This window comes from Sebastes fasciatus, chromosome 24 (assembly GCF_043250625.1).
Source record: "Sebastes fasciatus isolate fSebFas1 chromosome 24, fSebFas1.pri, whole genome shotgun sequence".
In the NCBI taxonomy this organism is placed as follows: Eukaryota; Metazoa; Chordata; class Actinopteri; order Perciformes; family Sebastidae; genus Sebastes; species Sebastes fasciatus.
This window is the reverse complement of record NC_133818.1, coordinates 5,969,718-5,995,821: the sequence shown is the minus strand read 5'-3', so window position 1 is coordinate 5,995,821 and position 26,104 is coordinate 5,969,718. Positions and strand designations below refer to the sequence as shown.

Sequence of the window (26,104 nt, the reverse complement as noted above, 5' to 3'; positions counted from 1 at the left end):
TCAAACAATTTGTGTTAAAGTCGCATTTATCTTGTGTTTTTTTGCCCACTTAGGTACAGGACTCAACAAACTGAAACAAGCACACGCTTGACACATTATCACCTTATAAAGTTTATATGGCTGAATGCTGTTGAGTGAAAGATTTACTCCTTTTAACTTGTTTTGGTCTCCACCATCTCCTAGTGGGTTTATTCTGATGGTTTGTCACTACAAGCAACATCTTAAATTTGACCTATTGTTTATTAAAAAATATTGATTAGTGCAGCTTTATAAAAAGAAAAAATCTCACAATTCATTGTTATACATGTATGTCCATAATGTCCATAATGAGATTATTAAATGTAAAAAATTCCCCTCTTCATCCGTTAAGGAGTTGATCCATCTCAGGTGGGGAAGTTGTCCGCCTAGCCCGGTAGAGTCTAAGGAGCCTTGGTGTGTGCTGATCAATGGCTGCTCTGAAGTTGTGTACAGTATTAGGTTCTTGTTGGTGATCCGATGAAACTCTTCCCCGATCTGTTGATCATTTTAGAACAGCAAATGTAAATCTTCAATACAAAGTCAGTACAATTTCAACACTGTTCAGTGTAGCACATCCACAGACTAAAGAGACACCACAGAGATACACATCTGGACTGGAGAGACACCAATGGGACACACATCTGGACTAGGGACACACCACGGAGACACCCATCTGGACTGTTTTGTGAATAATTAAAAGAAACACAAAAGAACAAGAAACTGGAAGATGTAGGATGAGTTGGAAAGGTATGTTTTTAAATTGAGAATAATTCAGTATTAAGCATGTTTAAGTTGAAGATATGATGGGTTTTTTTCTATTGTTTCATTCGAGTTAATAAGGACAGAAGGGAGGAAGGGAGTAATGGTGAAAAGGACAGATGAGATGGGGGAAGACAAAAGTAAAGGCAAAAGGAGAAAAGCTTTTCCCATTCAAAAGATTTGTTATTAAAGCATTTTATTATTTTTTTTCTGTTCAGAACTATGGATTAAAAATGTTCAAGTTTGCTATGTTTGAGCTTCCATAAACATTCTGTCAAAGTTTTAATGTTGTAATGTTTTTTAATCCATTCAATTGAAATTTAACTCATCAGCTTAATTGCATATGACACTTAAAATTGTGTAATCAAAATAAAGTTTGTATCTTAAAAAAGGTTTATCTTGTTCTCCTAATGCGTCCTGTCAACTGTGTCAATTGACATAAGATGGACTGATATGCAACAACTGTGGTTTCCTCCAACAAACCACAAAAGATGTGCCACATTCATTTCCTCTTCATGTCTTCCTTCAGAACATCTGCGTTAACCCTTTTAGTTTTTTTGTGCTGCTGGTCACACACACCGGAACCAGGCTCTGGGTGGTGGCAGTTGACTTGTTTCCCAGTTCCCTCTCTCTCTCTCTCTCAACATCACTGAATTCACCATTAACTATTTACCTGAACAGTTTATGATGTTGTGTATGGTATCATTGTAAACATTGGCCATCGGACTTCCGGTCGATAGGCAGATGGAGTAGACGCACTAGCCGGTGCTCCGGTAAACTTTTCATTTTTATACCATCCAGCCCTCTAACTTCCACGCCAAAACGAAACCTTTTTTTTATTTATCTAATTTCTCTCCTTCTCCTTCTCTTCCACAGTTCATAAAGTTGATTGTTTAAGCCAAAATATTGTTTTAGAGGTGCTTGAAATCTACTTTTGTATGTATACCGGAGCAGCAGTTAATTTAGTTTAAGACAGGAAGAGTTGTTGTGCAATGTTTGTTCTGAAGAACTTGCTGCTTTCTTTTTTAGCAGTTTTCTTGGTTGGGGAGGGGGGTGGGGGGAAGGGATATGTCACTGCCAGTAACACCTTAGTAACTTACACAAACCTATTACTGTACACTAGTCACTCCTGGTCTCCACTGACCTGCTACAGCTTTATCTTAAAGCAACCACTTGAATACTGTGCTCACGTCCTAACCTTTTTAGTCAAGCTGCATGGATAGGCACCTAAAACCACAGAGCTGGAATGTCAAGGGTTTGAACCACCCCATTAAAAGAAAGAAGGTTTTCTCACACCTCAAACAACTTAAAACAGAAATAGCCTTCCTGCAAGAAACCCATATTCGCAGTTCAGACAGTGGTCGCCTTCTGTCAGGCTGGATGGGGCAGAAATTTCACTCCGCTTTTCAAGCCAAAGCCAGAGGGTTTCAATCCTTATCAGTCAAAGTATTTCCTTTGAACCACACAATGTGATTGCTGACAGGTTCGGTCGATATGTTATTGTATCTGGGAAATTATATGACACACTGGTAGTGCTTGTGAACGTGTATGCCCCTAACTCAGATGATGTAGGTTTTTTCGAACATTTGTTTTCTCTGCTGCCAGACCTCAACACATACTCTCTCATACTTGGTGGTGATTTAAATTGTTGGCTAGACCCAGTTTTAGACCGATCTTCCACTAACCCCAGCACAATAAGTAAATCAGCCTCTTTCATTCAAGCCTTTCTCTCTGACTACGGTGTCTGTGATGTGTGGCGCTCTCTACATCCAAACGATAGGGAATACTCGTTTTTCTCGCACGTCCATCATACATACTCCAGGATTGATTATTTTTTTATCGACAACCAACTAGTCCCGCTGGTTCAGTCCTGCGCCTATCAGAGTATTGTCATTTCAGACCACGCTCCTATTGGTTTGACCATGTCCCTCCCTGGCCTCCCACAGAGGAGCAGACACTGGCGGTTTAACTCAACCCTACTGTCTGACGATAATTTTGTGAAACATATGGAGAAAGAGATAGCCTTTTTTCTTACCACTAATATATCCCCTGAAATCTCTAGCCTAATTGTATGGGATGCTCTTAAAGCTTATCTTAGGGGGCAGATCATAGCATACACCGCTCAAGTGAAGAGAAAATCCTATAAAGAGCGCTTGGATCTGGCCCACCAAATTGGAGAGATTGACAAACAATATGCTCAAACTCAAAGTCCAGACCTTTATAAAAAACGATTAGAACTCAAAACCAAATTTGACCTGCTTACAACTCACTCAACTGAACACTTGCTTTTAAAAAACAAGGCCAGGTTTTACATATATGGAGACAAATCTGACAAAATGCTAGCCAACCAACTCAAAGGCTTTAAAGCAAAACAAAATATCTCCAAAATCCGAAACATTGGCCATCAAAACATAAGGGTAGACATCACCTTTTCTGTGTTCTCATGTTTGGTTCAGGAGATAACTGTGTTCTGGATTATGTGTTAACTTCTTCGTATTTGTCTAATATAGTTTACTCTTCCTTTGTTAAATGTGTCTCTCTCTCGTTTTATAGGCCGTGTACTTTAACGAACTCCTCCTACAGATTTCATCAGATCAACTTGAAATTTGGTCAGGACTATCTTAAGACCTTAGTGATGAAAAGTTATCAAAATGGGGAGTTTTCACTTAACGACCTGACCGTGGCGTGGCGGCCATTTTGAGCCATTCGCCATGAAACAGGAAGTAGCTGTTACTCAACTATACATACTCCGATCTGTCCTAAATTTCTCAGGTATGATAAGGGTCTGGTCCTGAGGACATGTACATGCACAAATATACTCATAGCCCCACCCCAATACGTTAGCCACGCCCCCTTTCATAACTCATGAACCGTTTGTCGTAGAGGCTTGTGGGAGGTGTCATATCACTCAGCGGAGACTTCCTGTTTCATTGGTGAAGGTTAGCCCACCCCAACATTTAGCCACGCCCCCTCTTTCATTTGTTGCGAGTAAAAATAATATGGCCTTTCATGTAAATGCCAAAACAATCAGCAGGACACCGCAGGGAATCGAACCCCATCCCAGTAAACCAGGAGTACCATTACCAGTGCCTTTTGCTTTTTGACGCTACATGGAAGGTAAAGCACAACCTGCATTAGCAACAGCATATGAGTGGCAGCATTTCCTAGTGTGGCATTATCGTACCATCATTTGTTTACCAAATGTGGATTGTTATGTAATTAATGCAGTTTTGAACTGCTATACATGGAGTAAATGTTTGTCAAAACAAATTTTAGTTCTAAATACTGTTGGAATACAGGAAAGGAAACCTTTTTCTTTTTTTTTTATAACTTGTAGAGAAAACATATAATATAATATAATATAATGTAATAATATAATATTATAATATAATAATATAATGTAAACATTCTCTAAATATATAAACACAAAAACAAATGTCCCTTCCCCACTTCCTACCCCATACTTCCAGTGCCCTTACTCAGACCACGCACATCTTTGAACTTGGCTTTCATTTTGATCTCAACTACACACCTGTAAAGTTTTGTGACTGCATCTTGCACGGTTATGACGCTATCGCGCTGACAAAATCTGTCCAGAAATATAAACACCATATGTAAGTAGTCAAAATTGCTTCTATGTTAGTTCCCGCTACAGTAGGTATGTCCAGGACCACATTTTGCCAGGATGACACATACAGCAGCAACAACCCCACCTCGGTTGCCAAATAAAGCTGAATACCTACAGCTGTCACAAGTCTAAAGTTATTCTGCTATGTCATTTTGGGATGTTCTACATTTAAAATCCCCTCATGATCACTGAAATAGGTTGGCAACACTACTGATTCTACATCATATTGTGTTGTCTTCACATATACATGGTCAATTAAAGTCCCTTTCTCTGTTGTGGGTTGTGTGACAAGCTGAACATAACCTTTGTCTGTTAGAAATTTGGAGATTGTGGATGATTTCAGGATGTCGTCATTGAAATCTCCCATGACCGCTATTGTGTTACTTTTTGGATCTAGCCAATCAAGTAACTTGCCTAGATATTCTTTAAACAAAGACATAGGATAAGATGGTGGTCTGTAAATGACTGCTATAACTATGTTGTAAGTCACACAGTTGTACACTAAACATTCCAAATTTGCATCTGGTACTTTAAGTATGTTGTATGTCAAACTATCTGCACTATACATGCCAACACCACCATGTTGTTGGTCTTGCAAAGCAACCAATGTGGGGTTTTTGCTGCTGTATGATGAACTTCGAGGACAACTATCAAAAGTATAACCATTGATCTTTACAGAGTCAAATGAGGAAGTAGCAGGTAGCCATGTTTCTGTAACAGCAATACAGTTAGGCCGTAAATGCTGCGTACACAATGCCAAATCTGAAACATGTCGAGTCAAATGTTTCACATTCATCAAAAACACTGTAAAACTATGTGTACTCAATTTGTGCCCCGCCCTCTTTCATAACTTATGAACCGTTTGTCGTAGAGTCTTGTGTGAGGTGTCATATCACTCAGCAGAGAGTTGCTGTTTCATTGTTGAAAGTTGGCCGCGTCATTCGGCGTCCCGCCAGTACCCCCAACGCGCAAGGAGGGGCGAGAGCCCGTTCATCGCTGCTCGCAGCTTTAATTATTATTATTATTATTTATTTTTTTATTTTTGTTTTTAATTATTAGAATTTATTACAATTTATCTACTCACCGTACCATGTACATGTGTAAAATAAAAACATGAATATATGAACCTGTGTATTATTTGAATAGCTTAGTATTGAATGCACAATAACAAGGTACATTTATACATGGCACTAGGCCCAGTTTAATATAAAACACAATTTTATACAATACATATAGTAGGGGGTCCCTGCTCCATCTCTCCATCAGTTTGGGGGTCCTTGGCCTGAAAAACGTTGAGGACCCCTGGTTTAGATGGTCTAAACGCTGCTGCGAGCGGCGCTTCTATGGGTGCTTCAGGCTTCAATGGGAGAGTCCATTGTGTACCCCCACTGGGGCGAGATAAGTCTTAAACATGTCCATGTTCAATGTCTGTATTGCTTTGTGCTGCCCAAGGCTTTAACTATTAACACTAAACACACCACCTTAATCCTATAATGTTAGTGAGAGACGTCTCTAAATCACGTGTCAAGTTGGATGCAATCCAATTTGTCACATGATTTAGAGATCTTTTGTATTATTTACAGTTTTTTTGCATTTGATTATCATTTAAAAAGTTATGACATACATTAGAATTTAGGTCAGTTAGTCATGTAATAGATGTGTGTTTGCCCTGTTAAGATGTTATCCTTTTGCCTTGTGTTGCGCAATGTTGGCATTCAAGTAAGGTGAGTCAAAATGAAACAAGTTTTGTGACACCTAACTTATTACAGCATCCTCTTCTGCAAGGATGTTTGGAACAAGTGGCCAGGGTAAGTTGATTAAATGTGTTGATTTATTTCTTTCCTTACCAATAAGAAGTTTATTCAAGTGTGCTATTATTAAATAAGAGAGTATACTTTCAGTTTACTTTTTATGTACTTATCAGAGATATACTTAAAAGTATATTTAATTATACAGTACTTGGCTCATACTGACATGTACAGAAAAGTCTAACTTGGCTTATACTGGTACTTAATCTTTTGATAAAGATATACTTAAGAAAAGTATAAGTTAATATACTTGTAGGATAAAAACTATTTAACTTGTAGTTTACTGAATATACTTTAAAGAACACTTTCATAAACTATAAAGTGTATAAAGTATATAACTAGTAAACTATCAGTATTTGATTGATTGAGTCACGATCAATTCACAAGTGTCTTTCAAATGTCATAATTTGTCTTAAATTAGCGCCTATTATTACATTGATTCATGACATTTACAGACTTATTAACACTGACTTATAATGCTTCCATAATAAAAATAAAAGTGCTCATATTTTTAAGTGTGAGATGTAAAAACAAACTGATTTGTGAACAGCCTACACAAGATTTACAGTATGATCATCAGTGGCTGATTATACAAAGGGGGTGGGGAATGTTAGCCAAAGTGGCCAGTTTAAATTCAGAAAATGTTATTGTAAATGTGACTGCACCTCCTGGTGGACTCCTGCAGTAATGACTCCTTTACATGTACAGAAGGGAATCAATGACGTAACCGTTTTATAGCTTTAGTGTTGCTGTCATAACTACTATTAATACTTTTAATCATGTATAATTATTGATTTTCAAGTATGTGCTTCTTTTATGTGATTATTTGTTTTTTTAGATCTTTAACATTTTTTCTTTAAAAATAGAAAAAGAAATTGCATTGCAATGCGTGGACTCATGGTCCAAAAATGACAAACTGATTACAGAAAATTACATTAAAAAAAAAAAAAAAAAAAAAGCAGGAGTCCCATGTTTTACCTTTTTTTTTTTAGAAAGAGGGGTGTGAAATTTGAGGCAAATTTGTCATGTTTTAAGGGCACTTGGAACAACATTTCACAGAACATTAGTCATCAACTCCGTCCTATCCCTTATAATCACCTAGTTCGACACTCCTCTATCAACTGTACAGTAGTATAAAATACAACTCACTTTCCAGCTTCATGTTTTGTAAAACCAATGTAATAAATATAAAACAAATGTAATGATTACTTAAGATTACTTAAAGTGTCTTTGAGTTTCTTCTTGAAAAGTGCTATATAAATGTAATGTGTTATTATTATTATGTTGTTATGGCTTGTGAGCCAGAAGCAGTGCTTAAAGTGAATATGAAACTGGTGGGAGTAGTGCTCTTATTCACATGTTTTTATAATATTAGAATAGAGTCTTTATTGTCATTGTCATGGAAAACAACGAAAAACAGTTTAGCAGCTCTTTGCAGTAAGAGCAAACATTAAAAGCAAAAATAAAAACATTCAATTCAAAGTATAGACAAATAAATGGATCATAAAGTGCAGGTGCCATGATTATGTTTCAGCAGCTAGTGTAGCTAGTGCAAAATACCACCCCCTAGAGGCAAACACCTGTAAAGTTACATATACGTCACATTGGGCGTTAATGGTAAATTTATTATTCCTCATTTGAACATAAATCAGCCTGACAGTATTTTTGTGTTTGGTAACAAAAACGTGTCTTTTTATTTGCATTCCCACAACATTATAACTTTACTTCTTAGGTTTAACAACAAAATCTTTTTTTCAGATTTGTTTTACAACACAAAAATGTGCAAACTGAATAAAAATAAATAAGACTGCCTCATATTGGAGGTTTTCTCAACAAGTTACTATAGCTGTAGAAAACTGAGCAGCAGACTTATGTAGTAAACTCGATAAAACACATATTTAAAAAAAAAAAGTTCAGGTTTAGATGGTTTAAACGTGTCCAAATATTCTGTCTTTTAGTATTATAAAGGTCACGAGGATCCTCAGGTGAAGGAAGTCACAGAGGCCATGGCCAGACTTACGATAAGTGAACAGACACACCTCACATCCAGGTCCTCCAGTAGCCCCATGGACATTGATGCTGAGCCCACCAGAGTCAAGTGGACTCTAAAAGATGCCAAACCTTCCTATAAAAGGAAATGGGAGGCTGTTAATCCAGCCGGTGTCACAAGGTACGTGTTATATAGTACCACTTCACTGTACTGATGATTTCTGTTGGTGTTAAGATACTGGAGATTCAAACAACTGTTCATCTTTATGCAAAAGGCCAGACAGCCTCGGTCCAGACAGCCTCGGTCCAGACAGCCCCGGTCCAGACAGCCTCGGTCCAGACAGCCCCGGTCCAGACAGCCTCGGTCCAGACAGCCTCGGTCCAGACAGCCCCGGTCCAGACAGAAAGAGGAGAAGAGTGGACCTAAAAGGTAAGCAGGCAAACAGAAACGACAAATCTGTGCGACTCTGTTTGTGACTCAGGAACTTGTTCTTTGAGTGTTATACTTTCTTTGAACTTGTGTAATAAATTCTCATACAGGTCATTCTTTGACAAAAAAAGGGACCAAAGAGCAGCGCTCCAGCTCGCCATCGCTCCAGACCTACTCACCAAAGAGAGCAAAATGGGACGTATTGCAGAAGACGGAGAAACCCACAGAACCTGCACTGCTGTCAAGAATTAAATGAATGTAATGAATGTAATTTCTTGATGTTCCCTGAAGTAGCGTGTCTTCCTATCTCGCAATTCATTTGTGTTTAAAGACACTTCTGTTAAATTTAAAGATGCCTTTCTGTAATTTAAAGGGGACCTATTATGCTCATTTTCAGGAGCATACTTGTATTTTGGGTTTCTGTCAATCGATTAAAATATTTAATCGCACTTAATTGCACATTTTATGGGGATTGTTTGTAACTTCTTACACTATAAACCACCCGGGTTGGTGTCCCATGCGCTCTCTCGCACATGCGAGCGCGCGCATATGCATTTCTTTCAACTTAAAGTTGAATGTTTCATTCACTTGTTTATAACAAGAAAAATGTAAAGGTACAAGCAAAAAATGGATGAAATGCATGCAATCCGAAATAAATCCATATCCCATGTAGGACACCATCTCAGCACTGGAGAGCTCCTTCAGCGACAGGCTGCTCCACCCAAAGTGTGTGAAGGAGCTCTATCGCAGGTCCTTCATCCTGCAGCTGTCAGACTCCACAAACTGCACAACTCCACTGCTCCCAGTAGACCAAATACACACCAAAGAAAAATAACCACAATAACCTGATATTTTCAGGTGGAATTTCATTCATTCATTCATTCATTCATTCATTCATTCATTCATTCATTCATTCATTCATTCATTCATTCATTCATTCATTCAGGGGCTGCTCCTATTTTTAGACTTCCTTCTATTTATATGGTTCATATTTTGTTACACTTTGTTCAGCTCTTTTTTACTGTGTTAGCTGATGCATCTTGTTTTTTGCACTATCCCCTTTGCTGCTGTACACTGCACATCTCCCCACTGAGGGACTAATAAAGGAATATCTGATCTTATCTTATCTCATGGTATTTGTCTGTTTACACTCTTTGGCCAGGTGGTTTCGTGCACATGAAGCCTCGAGCAATGAACCCTTTAACGAACCAATTTGCTGGAAAGCTTCAAAGCTTCATGAGGCTTCATCTCGCCATCACTAGTTACGGTTTAACAGGCGACCCTGTTAACTGGCGACTTTCAGCCGAATGAGTCTGTGGTTGTAGTAGTTACGGCAGCTGTTGAAAGCAGGAAGAGAATACGTAGCTGTCCTCGTGAATGCCTCTTTGTTTAGTATTTCATTACAATGTTTAAACATACCGGATTCGTCTTTGGAGCTTTGGAGTCTTGTTTGTGGAAACGTGTCCGCTATATTCTGCTCGCGTTTGAAACGTTGCTTGTTATGATGATTATGTTGAAATCAGGAAGAGCAGCGTGGCTCTTCCTGTGAGCTAATACAAGTTTCTAAATACACATATTCGTCTTTGGAGCTTGTTGTAGTAAACATGTGTCACGTAGAAGAACTCTTCATCCCTTTAAGAAAAAAAACAAATGAATAAAAATGTCAGGTTTTACGGGAATCTCCGTCTGTCACTCAAACCACAGTTTGAGTGACAGACCGAGGTTTCCTCCAATGCGCCCCCGGTACTGAGATGCTCACAGGTGAAGGTCATATTCATCTCAAATATCACACGCTAAGTAGTCGCTCTGAGACGCAGAAGGCAGCCAGATTAACTTGTGACCACACTGTCCGTGTACTTCAGACCATCTGATTTACAACACAAATAAGTGTCTGTTTATGTTTATGTTGTTGTATTCACGTGGAAATATTGAAGTTTGAAGATCTCGCATCAGCTGCACCATAAAGAAAATGTTTTCAAACCAAAAAGGCACTGGATTGAGAATTGACCCAGACAACAACACAGAAGTCAAACACTCAAGTTATTTTTATTTAGGAGAGGCCAACAAATTTCACTTGTAGCCAATCAATCTGCACAATAATAATAACGGCTCCTTAGATCAACCACATGAACCACAGACATGGTTTTTGAAGTGTAGCACTCGCTGTCGTATGATTCATAACGAAGGAATGGAAATTTGATTGATTTCCATATATATATATATATATATACATTAATTTGCAAAAAGCAGCATATTTGTCCACTCCATGTTAATAAAAGTATTAAATACTTCACAAATTTGACTTTAAGGTTCATTTTGAGCAGATATCAAATGTGCTATTAATCACGATTAAATATTCTGATCGATTGACAGAAACCCAAAATACCAGTATGATCCTGAAAATGAGCATAATAGATCCCCTTTAGATTACAGAAAAGCATCTTTAAATTTAACGGAAGTGTCTTTAAATACAACTGACTGCAAGACAGGAAGACATGACACCTCATGTCTTCCCCATCTTGCAGTCAGTTGTACAAAACATGACAGTCATGATACAGGAAGTCATCAAAACCAGAAAACACGTTTTGGGGCTTTGCGGTTGCGGGTTACAGAGAATGACACTCTACTAATCAATGGCGAGGATGAGTAATAGACTTCACTTCCTCTTTCCCCTTCACAATAAAAGCTCAGTAGCCTACTGCCTTGTATTCGCTAACACTAACAATCCACTCAATAATAAAGGTTACAAGAGCACAGACGGTCCCTGACCACTGTCTGACTGTCTGTAGCTCGTTGTCTACTTTACTATGGGTAGTTCCTTCATGATTTATTGATACCGGAAGTTCGAATCTGTCAATATCTTTCCAACTTTACAACAGGTGTACTGAGCATGAAAAGTTGTCTTGGTGTAGTTGGCACACATAAACCTAAATTTGCACGAGTTCAGACGTCTAGTTCTCATCACTATATCAATATTTTACACAAAGATGTTTGGATGCTTTCGCATGGTAAGTTGATTAAATGTGTTTTTTTATTTGTCATTTATCACAAAAAGTATTTTCTCTAATGTCAAAGTAATTAGAAACTTCTGCTAACAATGTAATAAATATAAAACAAATGTAATGATTACTTAAGATTACTTAAAGTGTCTTTGAGTTTCTTCTTGAAAAGTGCTATATAAATGTAATGTATTATTATTATTATGTTGTTATGGCTTGTGAGCCAGTAGCAGTGCTTGAAGTGAATATAAATCTGGTGGGAGTAGTGCTCTTATTCACATGTTTTTATAATGTTAGAATAGAGACTTTATTGTCATTGTCATGGAAAACAACGAAAAACAGTTTTGCAGCTCTTTGCAGTAAGAGCAAACATTAAAAGCAAAAATAAAAACATTCAATTCAAAGTATAGACAAATAAATGGATCATAAAGTGCAGGTGCCATGACTAGTTTCAGCAGCTAGTGTCCTCAGCCTTAGTCCACATAATTGTAATAACATGATAAAAATGGGAAAAATCTATTGGTTTAAACTCTAAAACGGTTTATTAATAATAATAATAATAATAATACTATTAATAATGTCATTATAGCTTTTGTTATTCTCATTAGATTTAATAATATTCTTGTTGATGCTATTATTATTATTATTATCATGATGTAGTGTTTCCGGAAGTGCCTCTTCATTTCACATATCTTCACTTTTGATGTCATTTAAAAATGAAAAATAACCCACAAATCAATCACAGTCTTGCTTTACATTTTCACCTTCAAATATCATCACTAGTCTGAGTTTGAGCTTGTTTTTCTTAATTTTCTTATTAAAATGTAAATAAAACTAGCTTATAATAACCAAACAAACAAAACAGTTTGAAAAAATCCGTTTGTCTTGGAGCAGTGCAGCATGCAGCGCAAACGTAAAACGGAAGTGTGACGCGCCCCGTTTATTAGAAATCGCAAAAACTACTTTATAAGATACTGCAGGTTTAAACTATTTATTCTGACAGCTCATAAAGAATTCCGACAAACAGGATCATCAACGAGGAGAGACGGGAAATATAAAACATTCATCCACAACGTTTACTTTACTCAAACTGCTTTTTCAGTTACAGCAACAAAACAAATGGACCGATCTCCCTCCAGATATTAGAGAAATGTTAAAAAAGTGTCATGTTGTCTCAGAAGCTGCTCTTTCCCTCGCCACTCTGCGTGGAGAGCAGCCAAAAGCTCGGCACAGACCGTCACGGTCGGCTGTTTTGATACCCGTATTGTGCTGTTCCAGCGCTTTGCATTGTGGAATTTGAATTGTAGGCGGGGTAGACTGGTCTGATGCATACTGGAGAATTTTTCCAAATAAGATAAGATAAGATAAGATGAACCTTTATTAATCCCCGGAGGGAAATTCAATAGACAATAATAGAGATATAAAAGATAAAGAGTTAATGGGTGAACATAGTGTGTACAGTCTGTCAATAAATAAATGTAGAATGTGCAATAAATAAATAAATAAATAAATGTAATATGTACATATGTGCAGTCAGCAATAAAGTGGTATATAGGATGTATAGTGTAAAGTGAGTGTAAAGTGCGCCAGATAGTGCATGTTTAAATTTCTTAAAAGTCCTAATAGTTGTCATATGGGGGTCAGCCTTGGTTGTGGAGCCTGATGGCTACCAGCATGAAGGACTGACCCAGGCGCTTTGTGTTGTGCCGAGGAGGGATGAGTCTGTGGCTGAATGTGCTCCTCATCTTGACTAGCTCATCATGGAGGGGGTGGGAGGGGTTTTCCAGGATAGCGTCCAGCTTCCTCCTCATCCTGCCCTCTGCCACCACCTCCAGACCGTCCAGCTCAGATCCAACCACAGAGCCAGCCTTCCTCACCAGCCTGTTCAGTCTGTTGGCATCCCTTGTGTTCATGTTACCCCCCCAACATACCACAGCAAAAAAGAGAACACTGGCTACTACAGACTGGTAAAACATCTGCAGCAGCCTATTGCACACATTAAAAGACCTGAGCCTCCTCAGGAAGAACAGTTTGCTCTGTCCCTTCCTGTAGAGGGCCTCGGTGTTATCAGTCCAGTCAAGTCTACTGTTCATGTGTACTCCCAGGAACTTGTAGGTGTCCACCACCTCCACCTCCTCCCCTCGGATGGTGATGGGAGTTGGGGGCCTCGTGCTCCGCCGGAAGTCCACCACCAGCTCCTTGGTCTTTCCAATGTTGAGCTGGAGGTGATTGTTATCACACCACCCTATGAAGTTCTCCACCAGGGCTCTGTACTCCTCCTCGTTGTCATCTGTGATGCAGCTGACGATGGAGGAGTCATCGGAGAACTTCTGTAGGTGACATGTACCCGAGTGGAAGCGAAAGTCGGAGGTGTAGGTGGTGAACAGGAAGGGAGACAGCACAGTTCCTTGGGGGGCGCCGGTGTTGCTCACCAGCACATCTGACAGGCTGCCCTGCAGTCTGACATACTGTGGTCTGCTGGTGAGGTAGTCCGTAATCCAGGCCACCAGGCCATGATCTACCTGCATCGCTGAGAGCTTCTCAGCTAGCCGGAGTGGCAGGATGGTGTTGAAGGCGCTGGAGAAGTCGAAGAACATGATTCTTACAGTGCTGTGCGGCCTCTCCAGGTGTGTGTAGGCTCTGTGGAGCATGTAGGTGATGGCATCATCCACACCGATGTTTTCCTGGTATGCAAACTGCAGGGGGTCCAGGGAGTCGCTCACAAGGGGCTTGAGGTGCTGCAGAACCAGTCTCTCAAAGATCTTCATGACGTGTGACGTCAGAGCAACTGGCCTGTAGTCATTGGGGGTGCTGGGGTGTCCCTTCTTGGCCACCGGGACGATGCAGGAGGTCTTCCAGAGCTGGGGAACCTTCTTCAGCCTCAGGGAGAGGCTGAAGAGGTGCTGGAACGCTGGGGCACCAGGCCCTGGCCTTGTTCACGCTGATCTTTGAGAGCTGCTTCCTCACCTGGCTGGTTGTGATGATCAGGGTGGATGTTGCGATGTCTCCAGGTGCAAAGGACATGCTGTGGATGTGATCCTCAGGGTAGGTATGGGGGGGGGCAAGCTGCTGCTGCCTCCTGGGGATGGGTGCTGGGGGGAGGAGGAGAGGTGTGGGAGGGGGAGGGAAGGTGTGGAGGGGGGGCACTGGTGTTGGTGAGTGAGGACCCAGGCTGTCCTGCTGAGCTCATGGGGGTTGGTTGGTCAAACCTGTTGAAAAACAGGTTTAGCTCATTTGCATGTTCCTGGGTCCCCTCAACACCAGGGCTCGGCTGTTTGTAGCCAGTTATCTTCCTGAACCCCCCCCCCACTCCTCCCTGGAGCTGTCGGCCTGTAGTCTCCCCTCCAGTCTGTCTTTGTAGGTGTCCTTGGCCGCCCTCAGCTCCTTCTTCAGCTCCTTCTGGACAACCTTGGCCCCCTCAATGTCCCTGGCCATGAACGCCCTTTTCTTCCTGTTCAACAGGGCTTTAATGTCCCCATTGATCCAGGGCTTGTTGTTAGGAAAGCAGCGTACCTTTTTGGTGGGTACGATGCTCTCCTCACAGAACCTAATGTAGTCTGTGATGCAGTGGGAGAGTCCATCGATGTCCTCACCGTGGACCCTGTCAAACAACTCCCAGTCTGTTGACCTGTAACACTCCCTCAGCTCCTCCTCAACTTCCACTGACCACTGTTGAACAGTCCTGAATCAGTACGTCATCCGGGTATTTTTGGCATACTGTAGATTTTGCTTTTGTTCGCATACTGCATACTACATACTACATTTTGGCCAAATCAGTACGTACTACTAGTATAGTATGCAGTTTCGAATACAGCCACTCTCAGGGGACGTGCATCACCTCTACTCAATTCCGCACATACCTTAGTCACAAAACAAACCCTAGCGGAAACTGAAAGTAGTGCGCCAGTCTGAAAGCTCTGTAATCTTAAAGGGACTATTTGTAACTTTTTAAGCGTATAAATGTAGCGGGTCGCCACACATGCGCGCTCGCATATGCGCGTTCGCGTGTGGTCGCTGCCTTTCCTCCTCTGCCTGCCTGCCCTCACTCAGAGAGCGCGCGCGTTCTCAGCTCGCTCCACCTCTACACGTGAACGCGCGCTCACTCCTCACTGCAGAAGAGTTAGTTTAGCTCTGAGAATATCTAGTGAATGTACAGTTGACGTTTGTGCAGAAATAACTGCTGCAGCTCCTCCAGACCAACAGAGAGTTTCCCGTGTTTTGTGAAGTGACGGAGCTCCTCAGCGAGAAACGTTATCGTCTCGTTACCGACCGGGTGCCGGTGTCTCCTTGCTCTCTCCGGCTGCGGGCGGAGAGAGCAGGGAGACACGCTGCAGAGCCCCGCTGCATCAGCCTGCGCTGAGGCAGGAAAAGCCAACACTAAGATCAGATCGAAATCATGTTCATGGAGAGACTTTCGTCTGGTCAGCTAACATTACTGCCAAGCAGCTGAAATATAGAGTGATATTGTGGTTTTAGCTGACGTGTGTCGCCTCACTGTTTTGAGCGATGCTCGTTCAGGTATATTGAGAGCGAGCAGGCGCGGGCTTCACGCTGACTTTCGTTGATTTCACGACCACAGGTGTCGCTGTTAAGAAGCATTTCTGAAAGTTACAAATAGTCCCTTTAAAGTGACACTAGGTATCAACACTAAGGTTGGAACAGGCTACAAAACACTCTTCAACCATTAGCAAACAAATGTTTACAATATATTTATCAGGATTTTGTGGAATTTCAACATAAAAATAAAGCTATAATTTCAACCTGGTTACATAGGCCTATAATACTCCAATAATGCTCCAACTGGAACATTATAGGGTTACGGTGGTGTGTTAATAGTTAAAGTGCTAAAGTGTTATTTGCAGCCTATAGTCGGGTACCATTCAGATTTTTGGAGCAGTGTTGTACATATTATGCAGCAGGATAAAGAGATATATTCTGAATTTATACAGTGAATAACAGATACTAGGAGATATTGAGTTTGGGGGTCCTCCCCAAGAACATTTGAAGGTTTTTGACTGAGAATTATGCAATTTTACATCATTTTGCACCATTATTATTACTAGTTAAATGATTATTTTTTATTATTTATCACAGCCGTTGTCTGAACTTTTAATTCTTCTGGAAATGTTTGCCCAGTAAAATCATATAGAGGATATAGAAGGGCAGATTAAATATGAATTTCATTCATTATTGTTCAAAATTTAAAAAAAATAAATAAAAGAAAAAGTTATGACAAACAGTTCACTAATTATTTTACAAAAAGGACGTGAACATTGTATTGCTAAATTACAGCAGCGTTGTTCTCCCCCATATACCCCCCCATGCCGTGCGTCAGCTTGTCCAGATGATCCTTTCTGGTGGACCAACATGGGACATTATTTTTAGGTTCAGATGGTCTAAACGTGTCCAAATATTCTGTCTTTTAGTATTATAAAGGTGACAAGGATCCTCAGGTGAAGGAAGTCACAGAGGCCATGGCCAAACTTACGATAAGTGAACAGACGCACCTCACCTCCAGGTCCTCCAGTAGCCCCATGGACATTGATGCTGAGCCCACCAGAGTCAAGCAGACTCTAAAAGATGCCAAATCTTCCTATAAAAGGAAATGGGAGGCTGTTAATCCAGCCGGTGTCACAAGGTACGTGTTATATAGTACCACTTCAATGTACTGATGATTTCTGTTGGTGTTAAGATACTGGAGATTCAAACAACTGTTCATCTTTATGCAAAAGGCCAGACAGCCTCGGTCCAGACAGCCTCGGCCCAGACAGCCCCGGTCCAGACAGCCTCGGTCCAGACAGCCCCGGTCCAGACAGCCTCGGTCCAGACAGCCTCGGTCCAGACAGAAAGAGGAGAAGAGTGGACCTGAAAGGTAAGCAGGCAAACAGAAACGACAAATCTTAGCCACAAATTGTGCAGATGAACACAGATAGGTTAAAATTAAAATTGTACTGCTGATATTAAAGAGATTGAAATAATTATTTATCTGTGCAGAAACCCAGAATGCTCCGTTCACACCGTGAAAAAGACCTGCAGGTACCTTATTTGATATGTTTTCATTCTCAGGATTTGATTTTCAAGCTGTTTGTGACTCAGGAACTTGTTCTTTGAGTGTTATACTTTCTTTGAACTTGTGTAATAAATTCTCATACAGGTCATTCTTTGACAAAACAAAAAGGGACCAAAGAGCAGCGCTCCAGCTCGCCATCGCTCCAGACCTTCTCACCAAAGAGAGCAAACTGGGACGTATTCCAGAAGATGGAGAAACCCACAGAACCTGCACTGCTGTCAAGAATTAAATGAATGTAATTGATGTTCCCTGAACGTGCGTTCAGGGAACATTTTCAGGAATCATACTTGTATTTTGGGTTTCTGTCAATCGATTAAAATATTTAATCGAGCTTAATTGCACATTTTATATCTGCTCAAAATGAACCTTAAAGGGAGATTTGTCAAGTATTTAATACTTTTATCAACATGGCAATGCAAATATGCTGCTTTATGCAAATGAATGTACATGTTTATTATTGGAAATCAAAATAATAAATAATGCAATAAAGAAATGATCAAGTGGCCGCCTCTCTCTCTCTCTCTCTCTCTCTCTCTCTCTCTCTCTCTCTTATGTTGTGGTAGGTAGGTTGTTTTGGGTTGATAGTTACTTCTTTTGGGCTTGTTTCTATTGACCTGGTTGCTTGTTTCTCTCGCGAGATCTGGCAACACTGGTTGCACACGCAGCCGTCGCCGTCTTGGAAACTCAGGAGGTGTGCACCCCTAAACACTCTCACTATTATAAGAGACTTTAGGCTTGTTTTCATGAAAGGTTGATCACAAATATCGGTAGTTTTGGGTTGCGGTGTTTGGGGCTTGTTTCTAAAGTGTAGTTGATTATTTGGGCTCCTGTTTCTCTCCTCTATACCGGTCTAGTTTGTCCTATTTTAGGATCCATACACAACCCCGATCTAAATCTAGATCTAAACTTGTAAAATTACAAGCTAAAAATGGATGCAAAAATAACAAGAAACGTTCAATTTCTATTTTATAATAAGAACAATGTTAAGTTACAAGCTAAAAATGGATGCAATGAAATGCAAGCAATCCAAAATAAATGTATATGCTTGTTTGTTATTTCTATTGACCTGGGGCCTGTTTCACAAAAGCAGAATAAAGATATCCAGGATAAGAGAGAAAGCGAGGCTTGACCTAGTCTAGTTAGTTCATCCTGGCTTAACTGGTTTCAGGAAGGCCAAGCCAGGCTGAGGAGGAGAGACTAGGTTGAGCAGGGTGTAAGTAATTCAGATAGATGCGCCTTCACTGTTTTCCTCAATAGACCACGAGGTAGATCACAGATCTACTGACGCACGTTCAGTGTACTTTAAACCATAGACACATATACATATGTATATAGTGTATATACATAGTGTGAAATGTCTTCCTCTGTTTTAGAGATCATGCTTTCAATCTATAGGCTACCACTAACACTGCTACTGCTATTACTATTATGTTCATTTTCAGGCACCTTATCAATATCATACTAATAAGAGCAATCAAAATAACAGGCAAATAGTAGTGTATAAATAAATATTAGTATAATAATATTAGTTATGATCTGAATTTATTGAAATAATGGCGATAATACAGCAATTATTTTTTTAAAATGATAATCTAATGGCGTAATTTTTAATCATTGGTTTCACACATTCAGTGGAAACACTGGCGTGTTGCCTTAAGGAGCGTCCACAGTACTTCAAAGTTTACTAAGTAACGAAATTTAGCTGGGCAAAAAAATATCATTTCATTTTTAAAGTATTACAAATATTAATAAAAATGTGTGATTAGTCTGTATTTCAGTCCACAAAGAATATCTGAACTGTCATTTTTGTTTTGTATGATAATTAGAGTCAGGGCAGTGTAATTGCATCTTTATATCCTGAAATCAACTGTATTTCTTCCTGGATGATGTATTATTTTTGGCTGTTTTATCAGTTTTCATCAGTTACCATAACCATCTATAACGGAGGTTATAGTACATTATATTTAGTTTAACTTGCGTATCTCACACATCTGACAACCACCAACAGGGCTTTGATCGACAGTTGTAAACTTCAGAGTTACTAACCAATTCCAAAGTTGAAGTACTGAACTGAAGTAATCCAAGGTGACCAGAAGATGGCACTCACACCAAAATAGTGACATCACAGTTACCCATGGCAGACCTGAGGCCTGTTTCACAAAAGCAGAATAAAGCTCGGTTTCTACTCTGGCAGCAACATTTTATTGGAGTAAGTTTGTTAGTGATTTTGACTGCAAGAAAGTTTGGTCCTTACCGCAAAAGTTCCCTCTAACGAAAAAGAGGAGTCTTTTAAGTTGATCCACAGATTCTATCCAGTGCAACATTTCTTACTAAAGTTAAAGAGTGACATAGAGATGTAAATTGTTCCTTCTGCGAATCACATCATGAAACTTGCTCTCATTTATTCTGGTCCTGTAAATTTACATGTGAATTATGGAAAGATGTCAATAATTTTATACTGGTTATTTTCTCAGATTTTGCACTGTACTATAGAAATATTATATTTGGTTGCCACTTACTTTACACTATACTTCCTATATACCACTTTATAGACTGCACATATGTACATATTACATTTATTTATTGACGGACTGCACACACTATGTTCACCCATTCACTCTGTATCTTTTATATCTCTATTATTGTTTTTATCATTTTTGTATTTCTTTACCTCTCCTGAGGTTTCACACTTCTGTCTTTTTTTGTGTTTTTTTATAGTATGTTTTTTATAGTATGTTGAACTCGCTTCGTAGTACAGGCCTCTGAAAAATTCTCAATTTTAGTTTTTGGGGTCTTCTGATTAATATAACGTCCTGTGAAACACATCTTACTTAATAGGATTAACCATTAACGTCTTCTCAACACTTCGAAGCGCCGGAAGTACAGAACAGACCACAACTACATGTACATAAGTGAAACGACTGAGCAGACAAAAAACAAGAAAATAAAAGAGGAACCTTTATCATAACCCCTAAATCAAAGCAGAAAAAACACAACAAAGAAAGCTGACCTTTCACCAGTACTCCACCTGAGGCCTGTACTGCGAAGCAGGATTTGGCGTTAGAGAGGTAACTTCAGGGTTCACTCTGGGTTTTCGGTACTACGAAAATACTATTTAAATAGTCATAGACCATCATCAAATCTCGTTATGAGCGCGTTCGTTCACACGAACGAAGAGGTGTTTGCGGCATCTGACTAATCACAGACATGAACAAGTCTAACGGACAAGACAGAGTGACACATTTAACAAAGGAAGAGTAAACTATATTAGACAAATACGAAGAAATTAAACACTTAATCCAGGCTAAAAGTAACATAGTTGAAGCTGCTAAATGCAGGAAAGACAGCTGGTAAAAGAAAAAACTCCGGATGTGTGAATGCGTAAATTAACAGATTTATTAATTTAACGGAACACTCAAAAGTAGAGTATTCTTGTCTAAATATAAATAGCGTTTACGAGAATAATAAATAAATGGAATTTACTTTACGAATATTGTGCGAGGTCTATGACTATTTAAAAATCCTTTCAGCTGCTTCCCCCCTCTCTGACGGTGTGAAACGGACTCAAGAGCAAGTAAAAAAAAAAATATATATATATATAAAATATAATTCAAAGCGGTAAACACCCTCAACATAGAGTCCGCTGTCCTTCCTGTATTTTTCAGTTTAAACTGTGTTGTTTTTAGTCTGGATTATGACTTAAACTTCTTCATAATGTTTGTAATATTATCATACAATCACCGCACAGAGCTCTGACTGGTCAGTAGGAAGGGCTTTCATACGTTACCATGGAGATCTACAGAAGTAAACCAGCTTCGTAATACAGAAAACCCAGAGTGAAACTGTTGAAAGTGATGACGCAGAGCAGCCTCAGAGCACCGGTGTGGGGTGGGGTGTCACCGGTGTGTGCAGAACATGCATGGAAACTAACACAGAACAGCAGTCTCTTCGGCAAGGATTGTTGGAACAAGTGGCCACAGGGTAAGTTGATTTATTTCTTCCCTTACCAATAAGAAGTTTATTCAAGTGTGCTATTATTAAATAAGAGAGTATACTTTCAGTTTACTTTTAATGTACTTATCAGAGATATACTTAAAAGTATATTTAATTATACAGTACTTGGCTCATACTGACAAGTACAGAAAAGTCTAACTTGGCTTATACTTGTACTTAATCTTTTGATAAAGATATACTTAAGAAAAGTATAAGTTAGTATACTTGCAGGATAAAAACTATTTAACTTGTAGTTTACTGAATATACTTTAAAGTGCACTTCCATAAACTATAAAGTGGGCTACAAGTATATAACTAGTAAACTATCAGTATTTGATTGATTGAGTCACGATCAATTCATAAGTGTCTAATAAGTATAAGTATAAGTCTTTTAAATATCATAATTCATCTTAAATTAGCGCCCATAATTACATCGATTCATGACATTTACAGACTTATTAACACTGACTTATAATGCTTCCATAATATACCTTAAAATACAACTCACTTTCCAGCTTCATGTTTTGTAAAACCACTCCCAGGTATCTCATAATTGGAAACCACTTTAGTTCCTGCGGACAAACGAGCACCCACGCACTGTTCCTCTAAATCTAAGTGTCAAACCACATTTCAAGACAAGTTGACTCCGTATGATAATCAATCTGGTGCAATCTTCGTGCTCTATTCAACAATTTAATCTTAAACACATTGTTTGTATAGATATGAAGTGAGCAGATACTTATATTCTACATGGTTCAAGTAACAAATGACTATTTTGCCATTCTGCCAAAACGTGCTTACTTAAAGTGTTATTTAGTTGTGTGTCTTGTGTTTGGCAGTTATTTAAGATTCAGATGGTCTAAACGTGTCCAAATATTCTGTCTTTTAGTATTATTTACGTGACGAGAAACCTGTTAAATTACGCTCATAGGCCGTTTTTTAACTGAACTATAATGCATTCTTAAAAAACATCACTTTACTGCTGATCAACTGTCTAAAGTATCATCAGTAAGTTTCATGCAGTGTTGTTTTAATTCTGGGACCTGATCTGCACATGTGAGGCTTGTACATTGTACATGATTGTAAAATCAGTGAATTAGCTTTGTTGTTCTTCACTCACATGTTGTTATGGTTTGCATTCTGTGCCTGTAGCAGCTGGAGACACACATTGTCTGCGGTCCCCTCCGTTATGAGTCATAAATCCAACTTTGCTCAACGAGTGCAGACGTATCTAGTTCTCATCACTATTTTACACAAAGATTTGGGGAACACACTTCCACAACTTGCAGAGATGGTAGGTTGATTCAATTTGTTGATTTATTTGTCATCTATCACAGAAAGTATTTTCTCTAATGTCAAAGTAATTAGAAACTTCTGCTAACAATGTAATAAATATAAAACAATTGTAATGCTTACTTATTTACATTTTATACAAGGTGGAAAAGGTATTAGCGTGACATACAGTATGCAAGGTTAAAAGTATTTCAATATTTTATTATTATTTTAATGTTGATTTAAGATAAGATAATATATATGTATTCCTTTATTAATCCCACAGTGGGGAAATTTACAACAGTGGAATTACTGTTACTTCTGCTAACAATGTAATAAATATAAAACAAATGTAATGATTACTTAAGATTACTTAAAGTGTCTTTGAGTTTCTTCTTGAAAAGTGCTATATAAATGTAATGTATTATTATGTTGTTATGGCTTGTGAGCCAGTAGCAGTGCTTAAAGTGGATATAAATCTGGTGGGAGTAGTGCTCTTATTCACATGTTTTTATAATGTTAGAATAGAGACTTTATTGTTATTGTCATGGAAAACAACGAAAAACAGTTTAGCAGCTCTTTGCAGTAAGAGCAAACATTAAAAGCAAAAATAAAAACATTAAATTCAAAGTTTAGACAAATAAATGGATCATAAAGTGTTGGATGTTATGACCTGTTTCAGCAGCTAAATGTGTCGTCAGCCTGACATACCGCACATTCCTTCCGGTCACAATTCATAGCGGGGAAGTAGTGCGCCACTGATGCCATAAAGCTTTGTGATCTTAAGTGACACTAGGTATCAACACTCAGGTTGGAACAGGCTACAAAATACTCTTCAACCATTAGCAAACAAATGTTTACAATATATTTATCAGGATTTGGTGGAATTTCATATTCTATAAATCAGAAGAGCAGATTAAATAATGTTTCATTCATTATTGTTCAATTTTTTTTAAAATAAAGAAAAGAAAAAGTTATGACAAACAATTCACTAATTATTTTACAAACAGGACGTGAACATTGGATTGATAAATTACAGCAGCGTTGTTCTCACCCATATACCCCCCCATGCCGTGCGTCAGCTTGTCCAGATGATCCTTTCTGGTGGACCAACATGGGACATTATTTTTAGGTTCAGATGGTTTAAACGTGTCCAAATATTCTGTCTTTTGTGTCCGGTGACAAGGATTCTCAGGTGAAGGAAGTCACAGAGGCCATGGCCAAACTTACGATAAGTGAACAGACGCACCTCACCTCCAGGTCCTCCAGTAGCCCCATGGACATTGATGCTGAGCCCACCAGAGTCAAGCAGACTCTAAAAGATGCCAAATCTTCCTGTAAAAGGAAATGGGAGGCTGCTAATCCAGCCGGTGTCACAAGGTACGTGTTATATAGTACCACTTCAATGCACTGATGATTTCTGTTGGTGTTAAGATACTGGAGATTCAAACAACTGTTCATCTTTATGCAAAAGGCCAGACAGCCTCGGTCCAGACAGCCTCAGTCCAGACAGCCTCGGTCCGGACAGCCTCGGTCCAGACAGCCTCAGTCCAGACAGCCTCGGTCCAGACAGCCTCAGTCCAGACAGCCTCGGTCCAGACAGCCTCGGTCCGGACAGCCTCGGTCCAGACAGCCTCAGTCCAGACAGCCTCAGTCCAGACAGCCTCGGTCCAGACAGCCTCGGTCCGGACAGCCTCGGTCCAGACAGCCTCAGTCCAGACAGCCTCGGTCCAGACAGCCTCGGTCCAGACAGCCTCGGTCCGGACAGCCTCGGTCCGGACAGCCTCGGTCCGGACAGCCTCGGTCCAGACAGCCTCAGTCCAGACAGCCTCGGTCCAGACAGAAAGAGGAGAAGAGTGGACCTAAATGGTAAGCAGGCAAACAGAAACGACAAATTATGCAGATGAACACAGATAGGTTAAAATTAAAATTGTACTGCTGATATTAAAGAGATTGAAACCATTATTTATCTGTGCAGAAACCCAGAATGCTCCGTTCACACCGTGAAAAAGACCTGCAGGTACCTTATTTTATATGTTTTCATTCTCAGGATTTGATTTTCAAGCTGTTTGTGACTCAGGAACTTGTTCTTTGAGTGTTATACTTTCTTTGAACTTGTGTAATAAATTCTCATACAGGTCATTCTTTGACAAAACAAAAAGGGACCAAAGAGCAGCGCTCCAGCTCGCCATCGCTCCATACCTTCTCTCCAAAGAGAGCAAAATGGGACGTATTCCAGAAGACGGAGAAACCTACAGAACCTGCACTGCTGTCAAGAATTAAATGAATGTAATGAATGTAATTTCTTGATGTTCCCTGAAGTAGCATGTCTTCCTATCTCACAATTAATTTGTGTTTAAAGACACTTCTGTTAAATTTAAAGATGCCTTTCTGTAATTTAAAGGGGATCCACTATGCTCATTTTCAGGAGCATACTTATATTTTGGGTTTCTGTCAATCGATTAAAATATTTAATCGCGCTTAATTGTACATTTTATATCTGCTCAAAATTAACCTTAAAGGGAGTGTTTGTAACTTCTTACACGTATAAACCACCCGGGTCGGTGTCCCATACGCGCTCTCCAAGCAAAAAATGGATGAAATGCATGCAATCCGAAATAAATCCATATCCCATGCAGGACACCATCTCAGCACTGGAGAGCTCCTTCAGCGACAGGCTGCTGCACCCAAAGTGTGTGAAGGAGCTCTATCGCAGGTCCTTCATCCTGCAGCTGTCAGACTCCACAAACTGCACAACTCCACTGCTCCCAGTAGACCAAATACACACCAAAGAAAAATAACCACAATAACCTGATATTTTCAGGTGGAATTTCATTCATTCATTCATTCATTCATTCATTCATTCATTCAGGGGCTGCTCCTATTTTTAGACTTCCTTCTATTTAAAGGGTTCATATTTTGTTACACTTTGTTCAGCTCTTTTTTACTGTGTTAGCTGATGCATCTTGTTTTTTGCACTATCCCCTTTGCTGCTGTACACTGCACATCTCCCCACTGAGGGACTAATAAAGGAATATCTGATCTTATCTTATCTCATGGTATTTGTCTGTTTACACTCTTTGGCCAGGTGGTTTCGTGCACATGAAACCTCGAGAAATGAACCCTTTAACGAACCAA

At 39.4% G+C, this 26,104-nt stretch overlaps 1 protein-coding gene and 1 long non-coding RNA gene across 2 annotated transcripts in view; both read left to right on the top strand.

The window, feature by feature from the left end:
• The window catches only part of LOC141762593 (uncharacterized), a 152,876-nt gene that overhangs the window by 117,078 nt on the left and 9,694 nt on the right, over positions 1 to 26,104 (top strand). The window lies entirely within an intron of this gene.
• LOC141763120 (uncharacterized) lies at positions 24,158 to 26,023 on the top strand. The gene is made up of 4 exons (XR_012593023.1): positions 24,158 to 24,346; positions 24,786 to 24,835; positions 24,945 to 24,986; positions 25,105 to 26,023. It is a non-coding gene; the product is annotated as an uncharacterized LOC141763120 (long non-coding RNA).